This window comes from Adelges cooleyi, unplaced genomic scaffold, assembly GCF_023614345.1.
Source record: "Adelges cooleyi isolate 19-005CV unplaced genomic scaffold, UGA_ACOO_1.1 ACOO_flye_CR_arks_rails_tigmint_CR_PRNA_381, whole genome shotgun sequence".
In the NCBI taxonomy this organism is placed as follows: domain Eukaryota; kingdom Metazoa; phylum Arthropoda; class Insecta; order Hemiptera; family Adelgidae; genus Adelges; species Adelges cooleyi.
In genome coordinates this window covers 1,373,686-1,390,524 of record NW_026096058.1, presented here as the reverse complement: position 1 = coordinate 1,390,524, position 16,839 = coordinate 1,373,686, and the positions used below count along the sequence as shown (strand labels likewise).

The 16,839-nt window shown below is 32.0% G+C and overlaps 1 protein-coding gene across 4 annotated transcripts in view; it reads left to right on the top strand.

The window, feature by feature from the left end:
• Positions 1-3,044: 3,044 nt before the first annotated feature.
• Positions 3,045-16,839, top strand: part of LOC126841460 (Kv channel-interacting protein 4-like) — a 267,819-nt gene continuing 254,024 nt past the window's right edge. For 2 of the 4 annotated variants that reach the window (XM_050577957.1, XM_050577956.1), the window contains exon 1: positions 3,045-3,222. The gene's annotated coding sequence lies outside the window, so the exon portion shown is untranslated. Of the gene's footprint in view, positions 3,223-3,258; positions 3,378-16,839 lie in introns of those variants that run through there. The other 2 variants (XM_050577959.1, XM_050577958.1) reach the window with 2 other exon arrangements.

Here is a 16,839-nt window from a genome sequence, read left to right as displayed (position 1 = left end):
GTGTTTTTTTTGTTTTATTTCAACTTCCTTTCTTATGTCAAAATCGCACTAATATTGCTTACAATATTATTTTGTTTTTGACGTTCGAAAGAGCTTATATAACAATTTGCTCCGTCTTTCGCGCTGGTAGTACACAAAACAATAATATTGGAAAAATCGAATAACTGTATAGGAATAAATGGTGGAAATACACGCCATGGAAAATATCTTAATGTTTTAGGAGAATACAGTTTTTCTTATTATTATATCAGAACCACATAGACGGCATTGTGTTTCGAAAATCCTTATAATACAAATCCACATTGTCAAATTACAATAAGGTCAGTGCGGCAAGATCAATAAAAGTATGCATATTAGACTAATTCAAAAAAAAAAAAACTTGTTCTTGTTTACCCAAAATATCTTCAATTTGGCTAAAGAAAAAAGGTCAAAATATGAACTTGATTGGATATATTCATCAAAGGTGGCTTTAAGCTATTTTGTCCATTTCATTAAAACGTTTAAAGTATCTTTTGGCTAATTTTGAAGTTACAATATTTGAAGTGGGCTAGTTGGAACAGCGGCAAAAAAACTTTCAAAAAATTATATGAGAAAAATATGTATTTTATTATTATTGGCTTGTAGACTAAATTATTTATTAACTTAAAACAACAGAATTTATTTTTAAATGCACTTTCAAGTAATCATCAATTTACCTGGTATTTTTTTTGGGTTTTTTACATGCAAATGTTGGGCTGGTTATAAGAAATTTCATGTTGCGGCCATTTTCGCGTTACATTTACTTTCATGTGATAAGAGATATGTGATAAATGAAAAGTGATAAGAGATTTATATAAGTGATAAGCGATAAGAAATAAATTATAAAGATAAGTGATAAGAGATAACATTTCCATGTTCAATGTTATACAGTGGAGTGAAAAAATAACTAGATTTTATTTTTTGCATAACATTTGATCGTTTACACATTATATTATATACTATGCGTGCATCGGAGCCCTGACGGTATAAATTTAAAACATTTTTGTTTTTATGATTGTGTCGTTAGCTATATAAGATGTATATATATGCACTTGGAATACGCTTATAATATGTAACAATTTGTAATGGCTTTTTACGTCGATACAGTTGAGTTTTTTTTTTTTTTACGGTGGTAATAATATTATTGTCGTTTGCTGTACGTTTCACATAAATCATCGAAACAACATGTTATAAAAGTTCCAACGAAACGCAAAGCTATATCCAGCCCAAGCCAAATCGGACTGCAGTTTACACGTCATTTGACGCATACACGAAACGGTTATAATAATATTATTTAGGTTATGATGTTACTTTTTTATTAACCGGCCAATATTATATAATATTGGCGAAAACACATTATTTTTCTATGGACTGAACCGAAAACGACCGGATAACATATTATCTTGATACTACAACATCCCAATTGCAAAACTAGAAAGCAATCAAACTGTTATTTGTTTTGTAAATTTGGTTAAAACGAATACGATCCAAACCTAATGTCTGAATATCCTTATTAGATTTATTAATTTATACTTTTTTAATAGATGCGAGTTTAAACCAAGTTAAATAAATTTAAGATAAAGTAATTAAATAAATATTAGTTAAATTGTAGACAAAACTGATCAAGGAATTTATTTGAGTTACTTAAGCGGTTCAATAAGGGTTATCGCTGCGCTACATTCGCATCTTATTGTATGGATGACAGATATTGTAACAAAAATATGTGTTAAAACACATATTTTTAACACAAGAATAACTTTGCCGTTTCTTAGCGACAACTGTCGAATATTCAAAGAGGACACCCAATTGAAGTGTTTCAATGGTTTGCAATCTCCAACCCTTAGCTGCTGACGGCAATCGGGTATAAATATTCATTTGGAAAAAATAATATTTTCTGTCGTTGGTAGAACTTTTGTCTGTACATCGGTTTACATATTTTATTTAAATGAAATATATTTTCTTTACCTCCGTGCATGATCATAACGTACAATCTTATACAAACCTTATTCGTAACGCCGTTGTACGCTTTAAACTTTTGAAAGGATTTTTGTTTTGAAATTACTGTAGTGCACAATGTTGTTTCTGTAGTAGGATTTATCAACATATACCATAGACCGTGGCTATTATTAAATAAACACAATTATAATATTATTTTCAATAAACCCGTTGACATAGCAACTATAAGTATTGGGTTAGTTAATCTTACATTATGTAGATATAGAATTAATATTGTACATTAGATCTAGCGTCGGTCTAATTTCCAACCCTTAATTCCTGAAACTAAAAATATTCCACCCCTTCTAGGGCAAAGGGTTTGTGATACTTATTTATGGTTTGGCAACTTTACTAGGAAACGGATTTTTGTTTTTTTTTTTTTAAAAACTTTTTTATGTAAAAAAAAAAATGGGTTTAGTATGGAAAAAATTGCAAATTTAACAAGAAACTGGCATTTTTAAATGAAATTCGGCTTCCTACACAACATAGCCAAAGAACAAAAAATATGGATTGCAAACGGCTTCTTCGGTATGAAGATAGGTACAGAGAGGAGAATCGTCAAAGGGATATGTACGGTTTTTGTTTTTTTTTTTTTTGGGTGTTTTTCACGATTAAGAAGGATAAGGGGGGATGGGGCGAACGAGTAACCGAAGTCCGTGTCAGTAAAGAGCAATAAGGGGGGGGGGGTAGGTTTTTTTTAAAACATTTTTTATATCGTGCGATCACTAAACAAAAACGATATAATATGCGGATCGAGGGATTTTCGTGCGAATTACTTACACCTACTTACGAGTGCACTTGGATTTCGCCGACGGTGTTTTTTTTTTTTTTCACGATAACACATCTGGCCCGACCGAAGCAGATACAAAGATGATGAACTTTTACATGGGAAACGTGTGGCCACACGCGCTTCGGTCCCTGTCCGCCGAGAAGAGAGAATAATAGTGCGTGGGCGATGATGGCGTGGTCGCCAGTAGCGTCACGGCGCACCACCGGGCCGGATGTTGTTGTGAATCGCGCGCGCGCTCGTCCCTTTCGTCGGTGTAGGTACGGTCAAGTGTGGCGATAGGCGTTTGTTTTTTCTGCTTGTTCGCCGGACCTTTGTTTGAATAATAATAAAAAAAAAAAAAAAAAAATTCACAATCCGCCGTTTTCTGCTTCGTTCGCGGGAAAAACCCGCTCCGGTCACGACGTCAACATAAGGAGTGGGTAAGTTTTTCGGAAAAGAAAATTAATCACCGACACGTTAGATTTGGACGTACCTAGATTTCCCGCCAAAAAAACCGCGGTCGAGCCGGCGGGACCAATGACAGCAATTACACTACCGACGAGAAGACAATAATAATAATAACGACAACAATACGGTTATTATAATTTAAAAAAAAATTTTAATAATTTTCTTAACGCTTTTATATACTTTTATGTTGGTCTCCTCGACGATACGATTTCATCCGTTTCGACGACAAACACAATTAAGACACGATTTCTAATTAGTAAATCTTAATTTTAATTACTTTACACGGTGAATTTGTTTTATAAAAAAAAAAAAAAAAATGTTCAATTGTACCGCGGGGGCCGCCGAGATTAAGATGATACCACAGGGAAAACCCATCTTTCCCTACGGGCCTATCCGCCCCTGACATAATATACTGTCGAGCTTGCACGGTGTGCATGTATTAATACAATGTAATCCGCTTAGTTTTAAATTAACTTCACTTATATTGAAAAATCCACTGGAGTGACTCGAAAGTCTTTTATAAAGTACATAATATCAGGAAGTTATCGAAAGTTATCAGCGTTTGACTTCACCTAGTTCTCAAAATGAACTTGATACCAATATAATATAACAAGTATATATTATATTGGAAAATAAGTAAAAAATTTAATTTGTTTTAAAATGTAGACATAATAAAGTGAAAGTTAAATTGTAATAATTTATGTTTTAAAACAAATTGTTTGTTCGGAAAAGGAAAGTCAGTTAGGTTAAGTTGTAGATTGAGACGGTCAAGTTTGTACATCAAAAGTTATACAAGTAAACGCCTATTAAACAATATGCTTTCGACAATCTCGTTTTCATTTATGCGAATGAATAAGTGTAATTAAATTTTATATTAGTTATTTTAGATTTGAATGGCTGTACATGCATTCCATTTTAGTTGTGTCGTGTAAGGTGTTATCGTTTGATCATAACTGATAATAACTATTGATTTTGATTTCGAAAATGTCATTTATTAAAGTAGTTCTAGTTATTTTTAATATAACAAGTTTATACAGTTTTTTTTTACAAGGAACTAGTCCAAGATATTCGACCAAAAAACCGAACTCGATATTTTTACTTAAATGTTCACATGCCTAAATGTTTTATTAATTTATAAGGACACTGCGAAGTAACCTATGTGAACTAACCGACCGAAGTAAATCTTAATGGCCGCAGACAAAACAAGTACCGCCAATTAAATTATGTATAATAATCCAGTTTTATTTATAAGATACCTATTAAAATATAATATAACGATACCTATTTAAAAATAACGATTATTAAAAAACTGTTATAAGCTAAAAATACTCCTAAAAAAATCTAAGTATAGATTTTTTTTGCATTTATTTTTAATAAAACTAAATATAACCACACAGCGACCTATACAGTTGCTTTACATTTTGCACAATAATGTAAAGCTAGTACAGCATTTTTTACACTAAAAAATTATACATTGCATCCAATGTACCAGACTGTGTAAACCCAGACTGTATACAAATCATTTTTTCCCCTCCACTGTTTAAGAAAGAATATTAATTTACAGGCCCGTTTGCGAATAATTGATCAAACAGTGCATTAATTATAACAATACGGTTCTTGCAGTGTAATTGAATTTATTTTATGTAATTAACAGTGATTGAACGGTCGGACAATATTATAATTAACAAGTGTTTGTTAAAAAAATGGAATACATTATAAATAGCGCATAGTTCTCGATTCATAAAAAGTGTTTGCACAAATTTGAGAATATTTTGTTTGATTAGAAAGGTTCGAGTATAAAAATCGTTTAAAAACCTAATTATGATTAGTTGATAATTATTGTACAACTAATGGGCCGTAACAATAATGATAATTCAAGTATAATACCTACTCAATTTAATTATTAAAGAGGTTAAACTGATTAGGTTAACATAATATATTGAGCGATAAGTTCAGGTCGCTAACATCAATAATATTTTCTACAAAAGAGATTTTTCAGTTGACAATTGAGGCGTTCAGAGACAAATTTTGTTTCCACGGCTCAGTTAAATACAGAGGTGGTCGTTAGGTAGTCATACATTTATTTTTACCGTATATTGAAATTATTTGAAAATATACCGTATATATTTTATTCAAAGTTTATTAATTTATGCTTTTAATTAAAATTCGCATTTGTCGAGTAGGTACTTTTTACACATAGACTCTGTTATTATTAATTTTTTTTATCATTTACCGGTAGGTTGGCATTAAGTGCGATATTATATAGACAAACATTATAAAAAATCATTCTCAACCGAAAAATTCTTTGTTGTGTGGCTTTTCCCTTCTATTAAATTCGATAGTTAATATTTTATCAGAAGGACTTCAGGATGTCAATGTGTCCTCATATTGACGGTAACAATTTTGGCAGATTTTCCCAAAGTTTAAGAAAAAAAAAAAAAAACAATAACCAATGAGACCTTCTCAGGGGACAACAAGAGTAAAACGGAGAGCGGTAACCGGCATAACATAAATAACAGATGGCTTGGATCAGAGGGGGTGGGGGGGGGGTCGAAACAAGTAAAATATTAAGAAGTAGCGAATAAGTATAACGAAAAGGCGAGCTGCAGTGTGACCAGAATGCCGAAATTACATTTCTCCGGTACATATTTGTAATTTGTTTCACTGCTGCAACACTGTTAAATTTACTAGTGTTGCTCGATCGTTGTTTTATATTCCGGTTATTACCAGTATACTGGTTATCGAATAAATGGTATCGGCAGTAGAAGTTAATATTATTATCATACAGGGTCTAATCAATGATAAGCTGATAACGCACATTTCTATTATCATTAAATTGAACTATTTATACATTTTTACACAGCGATAAATGACCCTGTAATTTAACTCGTGATAAAGTACCTACAAATTTAACAACAGATACAATTTAAAACATGGTTTGTGCAACAGAATTTATTTTAACTCCAGTTAAACGAGTTTATCTCTGTGCAAATATTTGGTGCAACCCGGCATTGAGTTATTACATTTGGTCCTAAACTTTAATAACTTTAAAAGTAAATGTCCAAATGTTGTTATTGACAAGTGAAAAAGTTTGGCAAATAATTTTACTTTAAGAAAGCAATTAAGTTTCAAATGTTGATAGACCTCTACAAAAATACTAAAAAAAGGTAAACATTCAGTATAATTTTATAGTATTCTAAAAATAACCGAAACAAAAATGTTTTCGCAAAAAAAAAACTATAAAATTATTATTTAATAAAAAGGAAACGAGTGTCTATATGCTGTGCACAGCGTTTAACGAGTTATATAAAAAAAAATTGTACAGAGCTCTATATGTTATTTTTACTCTATCATAGGCACTTGAGGTATACTACCACGGTGGGCTTGCAAACCGGAAGCGGAAGTTAGTTTTTATGATTTACACACCACTGTTTGGGAGTAGAGTCAAAGTCGAAAATTGTGTCTTTTTTTATTTTTGCTCCGCAAATATTATGATATAATAGTATTTGCTGTGTTCTTGTGTTGTATTTACCGGCCGGCCCTTTTGTCCAGAGAGCCCGATAAAAACTTAAAGGCGCCCTCCTGCCCCCTTGGGGGGTTGTTGTACTACCGAGTGTCGTTATTACCATTATTATTATTATTATTATTATGACCGTTTACATACGACGGCAAGGGGTCGTTTACTGTGTCGGGTTATCTTGTAATGTACGTTTTTACAGGTAGGTATTTGCAACAATGATAAAAGCACTCGGGCCAAGGCGCACTAACGACGACATCACTGAGATGTTGGCCTAAAGGCTGTCGTTTTGTTTGTTTCGCAGTAAAGTGAAAAAAAAAATTACACTTGAGCTAAGTAAGTTTTCCCCCGTTGTTTAGCGCCAAAGGTCGTTGAGATAACACAGACACAGGTATTTCATTGAACGTTCCCATTTTTCTAAATCGCTTACACCTATTTATAACATTATGAGCCGCACTTAAATTTCAAAAGAAAACATTCTCTCCAATATTGCAACCGATGATATAACTTTGTTATAAAGTAAAAAAAAAACAGCAAAATATTCTACCCGGCGCTATTGAAAGATGAAATTGTAAATCATAATTAGGTATTTTATTTCCAAAAAAAATTACCCATTGTGTTTGACTTTTATGTGTTAAAGTTTTACCAACAACATATTATTATATTCGTCTAATTAATTGCAGCGGGTCCTTAATATAATACAGTTGTGTAAGTTAATTAAAAAGTAAGCGGATCGAGTTTCTCGACTGGCGCAAATTATTATTTATTATTTATTATGTCTTTGACATTTTCTCGAGCTTTTTAACTCGAAATATTCCCAACCAACACTCATAACGAGAATCCGGGCCAAATCTTTGTGAAGTTTTCCACTTAAGTTTGTTGTCAAACTTCATTGTGTTCACACTGCTTGAAAACAACTGTCATTCTTTCACAAAGCTGAACTAAGTACTCCGGTTTTGGTATTTATTATTATTATAAAAAAAAAAACATTTTATAGGTAAGGAAGAATTTTGTTTTGTTTTTTAAATTATAATAGAAAATAAACAATCTGCACAAATAAGCACAAAATAGTGACACTTCCCAAATAGTAAATTTGAAATAATAATGTTTCGAATTAACGCTTTTTCGGTTTTGATACCGAATTTATATTAATTTTGCATTTTTTTCGGATTATCATTGGACAATAAAATATAATAAGTTAAATTACATTATATAGCTCTAATACATTATTGGTGTATAGTAGGATAAATAATTATTAAGTTGTTACACTTTGAGGCCAGTTAAAATAATAAAACCAATATTTGTATTTTACTCAACTAATTGTACGAAAATGACAGCTATTAATGAAGGGACAGAGGAAATGTTTTTTTTATTTAATGATGAGTTTTATAAAATTATTTTTATCTCGTCAACCTTTAGTGACGGATTTATTTTTTAATTAAACTGAATGAATCTGAAACAGAATGTCAAGCAAACCATATTAATTCACCGTGGCATGGCAGTTTCATTATACTAATTTACTTAACTATTAAATATATACATGGCTCGTTAATTAAAAAAGATATATTACAATGGTTTTAATCTATAATCTATATCAACTACATGGAGACTAGCGTTTTTTAAATTAAGTCTTTCATTATAATTATGTATGTTTCAATACATATACTTACAACACAAGACTTTTTGAAAACTGAAATTATTAAGACTGCAATGTATGCAAAAGGAACCCAAGAGAAAAATCAGCTGAGAGTGTCTTGAAAGTAGTCCATTGACTTTATATTTTTGCAATATTATTCTTGTCAATAACTTTGATTTTAAAATGCACCGCTATTAATATAGAAACAAAGCGGTCATATATGCAATTAAAAACGTTATACATATATCCTACACGAAAAATAGTTACTAGTAAATATTAATTAAAAACTTTATCAGGATATTATACATGATAACTTCATGCGATGGAAGCCAGTCATTTGGTTGTATATATATTTATATCTATTTTTTGAATAGTTTTTAACAATTCCGAGTAACAATCAATGACACATGGATAAACAAAAATGGACATGTTTACTGTGTTTGGCATTAAACTGATATGTTATATATATATATTAATGAAATGTCAGCTCAAGCTTTATTATTTAATGTCAGTTATGTATTATTATGTTATATCGAGAGCCCAGTATTTCTTCTAATGAAGAAACCAAAACAGCGTTAACATTTCATCTGATTGGTCACTGCAATTATTGCGGTGGTGGTCGTTAACAGCGTCAACAGTATGGTAATAAAATATTGGCAAGTCTACTGATTCGTGTACAAACGTCGAGGGGGTAATAAATAATAATATTAAAATATAGCATAACGCTGAAACATGTGCTATTATTAGCGATATTGCTGGTGTGCTGTTGTTGGCAACACTGTCAGAAACCGTTGTTTGAATGTGTGTACAAGCGTTTGTGGGAAATAAAATGATAAAAATGTCCGTTTAATTTAGGCCCAAAGAGTGGATATGGTAGTATTAACGTGGCGCAAACAGAAGGGCTAAAGTCAGTCTGCCTAGTTAAAAGAAAAAACAAATATACCCTTCAATATATCGTGATGATAACTTATCAATGATAACAGTATCTCGAAGAGAAAAACAATACTATGTCAAGATAAGGGGTAAAACCTAATGTTATCACATAGAGTACCAACCGCTCAACAATGAAGACATTTGTTTCCCCTTTCTGTGGTCATACTGGTTTTAATCCTTCTGTTTACTTCACTGTCGCGTACAAGCTGCTATCAGTTCATCACTTTATACTTTATTACTGTATGTTTAGGCCGGTTTAAGTAGTGGACGGCTAAACTAAAACCGACCAGTTATGTTATAAATACATTACACAATGTTTATATTGATAATGTTAATTACCCAATTGATATTACCCATCTAAGACGATACTGCTTGTTTACAGTGTATAAAATGTCAAATATAATATTAAAAAAAAAACTGTTTCACATTTAATGAACGTTGAAAATATTAATTCATAAAATATATTATAACAAAGATTACCAAATATGCCGGTCGAAGCCGGTTGGACTCAGAACAGCTAATATACATAATTATATATTCAGTGTGTATCATCATAAGTTTTACATGCAAATATTCTGGCTTTTAACCGCAACGCACAGGGCAATTGTGTCTTTATTAAAGGTTAACCCTTAATATATACATGGTTCCACTTGAGTCTTAACCGTTCTACACTTTGGCCATTGCAGGTAAAAATATGTGTCGGTTACAGTCTGCTTAAGTTTACTAAAATACAGCAGTTCCGGTTAAGTGCGGCCGGATTGTAAGTATTGGGGTATTTTATACATAGGTGGTTATAATTTTTAATTTATGGGTTTTCGACATTCGACGTGCACAGAGGACAAAAAATAAAACTATTCGGAATCAAGTGGACCGAAAATTTAATTTATGCCAAGCCAATGGGGTTATTTTTTTAAGTGCCATTGTCGGTTTCGTGGACAAGCGCCGTTTTAATTTTGTCAAGTATTTCCTTGTATGCAAAATCGAATTAGGATGATACGACGAGGTACTCTTGCTTAAGTCTGAATGGGAATTTTTTTATTTTATTATATTATTTAAAGGGAAATTAGGTAGGCAACATAAATTGCTCGGCCGTGTTTCGAATGTGATGTTATTACATTTTTCCTGCTGTCGAATTACCGGTGCGATCCAATGCCGACACTATAGAGTGTGTGTTTTTATTGGCTGCCAAAACTTTTTTTTTTTAAGTTGTCAAGTGTTTGTTTTCAATCAACAACTATAATATCGTACTCGATCTAGAACGATCCCACTTGGCCGGACGTTTCAGCGTTAATAGAAAATGCCCATAGACCATAATATGCTGGATTGTTGGAAGGCATAGCGCATACCTAGAATGACAGTTTGATGTAATTACAACCGCAGAGAGAAAATAAACAGTTTTATGCACTTGTGGTGGTTCATACAGAAAAACAAGTGGTTACCTTCGTGGGAAGTCTAATTTAAGGTAGGACTGCAGCCATTAGGGTAACTAGAAGGGGGGTGGGGGTTTGAGTAAGTTAAGGGGTTTGACTCCATCAACATTCTTAGTAAAACGTATAAACCTTACTCTTGGGGACTGCGCCTAAACAAGTTAAGAAGGATTTGGCACCAACCCCTCAGCACCTCAGTCCATTCGACGGAATTCATTGATGAAATATCGTTTTAAGTTTGTCAATAATTGTTGTTTTCGGTACCACCGAAACCTATAACCCCGGTAGGGTGTATTCCAGCTGTGTGTGGAGCTATAACCAAAGCTAGTATATTTTATTTTAGAACGTTGAAAAACACAAAAAAATAATCACGTCCACAATAAAAAAAAAAAAAAAAGGCCAACCGAGTGACCCGTGTTAGACCCGTATAGAGTTTATTTATTTTTGTTTTTTCGACCGCATAATTATTTTTTCGCAGATAAAAAACAGCAATTTGTTGGAACCTCCCCTCAACCCCCCCCCCCCTCCATCGCCATAAACCACCGCGGATTAATTAGAGACATACACATTCAAACGTCTGCGGACCGCGTTAAATCATTTTGCCGGTGCTTTGGTCTGGTGTAAACGTGACGGCGGCGATCAAGCCGTCAAATACCGACCTTTTTTTTTTTTTTTGGTAGCTTTCAGTAAAGTGCCTTTCGGATTGGATTTAGAGATAAAAACACTAATAATAAAAAAAATAGAGGACAAGATTTCCCAGGGAACCTCGGATGCGGTTTTGAAAATATCAACCAGAAAACATGTCTCAATTTTCAAAAAAAAAAATGTTTTTTTTTTGGAATTTTGTGTTAACAATTTATCTTAACGGTACTTACTTGTACGCAATAGAAGAGTGATAGCAAACGAATATTATCAGAGCATGACGGAGAACTGTAACTATGTTTTATCCCTATACTCGTTTTGAAAGGTATTGTTTAAATCCCTACCAAGGTATGCTGTGATAGTCCAGCATCACAGTATGACCTTTAAATTAACACTTTGCGTAAACGTCCTATGCCTAACTCCTTAATAAATTGTTGCATTGTTGTTCATTAAGAAAACAAATTGTACTGTGATTATTATAATACCATGTGAGTAATTAGTAATTACACGTTGTGTAGTGTCCAAGTCAATTGAAACGATTGTCTGGGACGGCGTTCCGAGTGGGCAACACAAGCACCATTTGACAAGGTGAAAACATAAAATCAGACTTATCACGGCGCACAATAATATGCACAATATTAATTTTACAATAATTTATAACATATGATTCGCATCAACTGCTTTGATTAGAATTTGTTTTTTGTTATTACTAGCTCAGCTCGAGCAGTTAAAAAAATTGAAATCAGAAGATACCGGATTTGTGGCTTCAAACAATCCAACCGGTGTTTATGACTAAAACACTACAAAGAGCTAACAAAATACCCATTTAGTTGAGTAAAACTAATGATAACAATTAAAGACACATTATACCGCACAGTGGGTTTTTTTTATATATATAGTGATTTCGGGTAATTAAATGCCATTAGAATTGTTTAATTTATATACAATCGGTTTCCAGAAATATGTAATTTAAAATGTCATTTTTATAATGTAATTTCGCTCTGATAACATTGAACTTCTCTACTTACATCAAGAATGGCTTACCGGGAAGCTTAAAATATATAAAGTCTCTACTTCGTGACAATTTAAGAGTTTATATTATTGATATAAAACGTTTAAATGACTTGTCTCGACATACTTGTGTGTGTAATATTTACAATATGTCTGCTGCACACTTTCAAGACAGAAAAGAGAAATTGTTCAAAACGAACTTTGTTTTTTTTTTTTTGACATTTCCAATTCTAGTTTTACCGAGAAAGTATAAGAAAAAGACACTACAAGTAATTTATAAGTTTCTGGAATTTCGTATAAAATTCAACTGCTCATTTCGGAAAAAGGTATTTCATATTTAAAAAAAAAAAAAACCACTTTGTTTTACTCCACACAACACCTGTTCGTATTTTTGACAGTTGTTTTTCTTAGTTTATATTAAAACTTTTAAAGGGAAATTATTACTTACACTACTTTCGGTTATTGTCTTTTAACGTTATTGATGTAATTGTCCCTGTTGGTTGTATTTGTTGTACAATTTGTATTTTTTTTTGATTTGTAAGTATTAAACGTTGTTCCAGTTTTAGCTGTTTGTCTGAACGTTACTATATACGAGGCAGGACAAGGCACAAGGTACCCCGGAGGTTGTTTAATGATAATTTGAAATGAAAAATCATGTAGGTTGGGTTAATGCCAACAGCACAAAATGTACAACTTGAGGTATTTCAAAAATTTCACCGAACCGAAACTTTTCTGTCTACTACTTAGACTAGTTTTATGACCATGATAATTACTGTAACATGCACTCAGCAACTGGACCATACGACTATAGTTGGTTTGTTATGTGACCTACTCTAGAGTTATGCAAATCACATGACTTCTAAGCGGCTGCGGATAGATGTTGTATTTAATCCCTTGATTTTTATCTGAAGTCTACCTTTATTTAATCAGAACGTTATCCGTACTATGGTTTTAATGCTGTTATAAGATATAATATCGTACTTATATGTTGGATATTGCGTTCTTTGATCAGTATCGAAACACAAACTGGTTTTTTATAACATTGTTGTTATTATTTTTAATTATTAATACGTATTGCTTTTTTAATTCGATCGTGGAAACAGGTTTTAACAACAATTCAGACGGCGTTGTAATGATATTTAGTACTTAAGTCACAAATTTGTAGAAAATTAATTTTTTTTTAAATAAATAATATGTTCTGTGGCTAAAGATCGTTTACTTTCGATAGGACTGAAATTCATATTGATAGTTCATATTTTGTTATAGCGATTCAAACGTTTAGTTACATTAAATTAAATTGTAAAGTCGGCAAAAAAGTTCCCATTAATGATTTTTATATATTTATTAAAGTCACAATAAAATTTATTGGTAGAGTAGTGCTGTTGGTTTTACATCAATATTGCACATAAACCCGTTTATGATTTGGTAATTGTATTTACGAAAGTAATGAAGTAACTCATTTGTTTACGAAAAGGGACAAATTCGTTCAATCAAAACTCTTACTGTTGAATCAGACTATGGTATAAAAAAAAAATACTATATTTTAGACATTTCCGGAGAACGCAAGTCAAACTATAATTTTTTTTGTTGGTTTTTTACAATAAAAAATAGACGACTTAGAGGTCGCACGAGCACAATGTTAATTGTGTAACGTCCAGCTGATAATATTATTATTATGAAGGCAGCGGATGTTGGTAGTTTTCCTGCGATAAATCCTGAATACATGAACGGGCTCGTGACCAGACATTGGCCCTTCCGTCCGGCCGACTTCCTCTGTGCAGTTTCACTACAATGCGAACTTTGTGTGTGCCATAACGCAGAACACAGAGTGTATCCAAAAATGTAAAAAAAAATGTGTAGTTTTAGGACTTGTTGTTTGGAAATTAGATTGTCGAGCAGCCTCGAGCTTTTACATTTTTCTAAACATTTTGTAGTCAAAATTGTTTTTTATTAAGTTGGCCAAATTTTCAGTATAAGAGAGGATACTATATTCACCCTTATCGCTTCTAGGTAGGAAAGTGATTTTTTTGTTTTATCAACGTTTATCGATACAAATCTTAGGGCAGTAAGAAACTAGCTCGGTTCAATCCATGTACAGTCTAAACCAGCAACAGAACAGTAAGAAAGTACCAAAGTGTGGCGAAGCGTTATGACTTATATCACAATATTATTGTACAAACTCCTTATCAATCGTGAGATTTAAATGCTAACCGACTATATAATATCATCACCGATTAGATAATTATTTATCATAGATATGTATATAATAAACTAGATTGATAAGTGTACTCGTACATGCCGCCAATAGAGACAATTGAAGCTACCATTTTCCGCCATCTTTGTGGGAATTAGAACCTTATCACATGAAAATATGTTTGTTATAAGTTAAGCTGATAACACTGAATCACAGTTATATATATCAATTATTCTGTACACACACAAATCCCACAAAAATAACGACTTCGACTTCAGTTCTTATCACTATAGTTAGCAATCTAGTTTAATATATATAATAAATATATATCTATATATCTGTGCATATTAATTACAATAAGTAAGGTAAACTGATAAGAATTACTGATAACTAGTAGTCGATAAATGATGGTTGATGGTGACTATATTACATAATATTATGTTTGACAACATTTCTTTGACCACCTGTATACCCAACAGAAGGATTAACTGACCTGAGATTATGAAAGTTTGTTTACATTTTTTGATTTTTTTTTTAAATGCACTATCTGGTTTGTTTAAATTTTAATATGTGGCAATATAGCAACGGAAATAATTTGAAGAAAAGTCTTATTTACAATGCTACTAATGTACGTATGTCTTATCACTATTATAGTTAGCACCATAGTCCCCGGGCTCTTCGGGCTTTGATATCCGCCCCCGTCGACGGCCGAGTGTAAGTATGCGTTTTTGCATATTATATTATTACTATTACACGAACAACCGTGTGTGTGTGTGTATTCATTACAAGGATAAAATATAATACCTATATTATGTGTGTGTGACGAAACGTTTTGTTAAAAAAATAAATAAATAATTTAAAAGCTCCGAGCCGAGCATAATATTATAAGGGTTTCGACATTGCAGTTTGAACACACATAACAGCCTCGGGTACAATTAGCGTATATGCCGTTAAATAATATGATATATATTACACACACACACACACACGTTCTGTACACAGGAATATCGGGTGTATTTATTTTTTCTTCATATTAACCGCACTGCCGAAACGATACGGGATTGTGACAATAATAATAATAATAATATATAAAATAGCCGCCGGCCATTGAAATATGGAGCGATACCGAGTCGGACCGGTTTTGGTTCGCGTGTGTCTTACTATCGGCGAGCGCACACGGCCGAGGTCGATGCAATATCCCATGAAAATTGCGTTACCCGTATTAAATAATAACCAGAGCGATGAAAAAAATGTATAAAAAAAAAATACCAATACAAATAAAAAATGCCCGCATTAGAACATGAATTATTATAGCGGTGTAATCTTGAAAAGATGGCTGCCGCGCTTTTGTGTGATAAGTATCTTACCCGTGTTAATTGTTATCAGCGTCCGGTGACTGATGTTATCACTATTAACCAAAGTTAATCAGCCACTTGTTATCAGTGTTTGTTATCAGTTTACATAATTATTGTGTAATTAAACTGCACTACAATTTGGCCCTACTGCATTGAGTTTTTTTTTTTTAACGGCTTCCCATATTAGTTTACTGTCAAAATAATATTGCAATTTTCTGGTTTTTATTTTCGAAAACGTTTTTCTTAAATTTTATATTACACGGTATTTTTTTTTTAAATTTTGTTTTTAGTATTTTCTAGAGCTTTATCGACTTTTAAATCTTATAAACTGTAATATATATTATATTTAATTTAATTTAGAAAAATTTACTTTTGAATAATTATTGTTAAAGTCATTTTAGTTCAACATTTAGGACAGCAGGTGGAGTACGGTTGATAAAAATAACTCCATCCTTCCTTTCATAATAAATTTCAAACTTGAATAACTTTAAAACTATTTATGGTTATCGATCAGACAAAATGCTTAACAAATTATTCTTGAATTAAAAAGTTAATATATATATATATATATATATATACGTTACCAATTGAGTTTTAAAAGTTAATTAAGCTCTAGAAAATACTTGAAAAGAAAAATTTGAATATTACAATGTAGCATAAATATACAATTTAATGTTTTCAAAAAGAAAAACTACAAAATTTCATTAATTTTAAGAGAAAACTGAACGTGTAGGTCGTTAAAAGAGTCACCTGATATAGCAGAAGGCAATCGTTTTAGTATACCTTGCCTTGTCAAAGAGACATGCAGTATCTCCAAAAATTAAGTTGTTGGGAAAATGAGTGTTTAGGTTTCTTTGTTTTTCACCTTGAAATA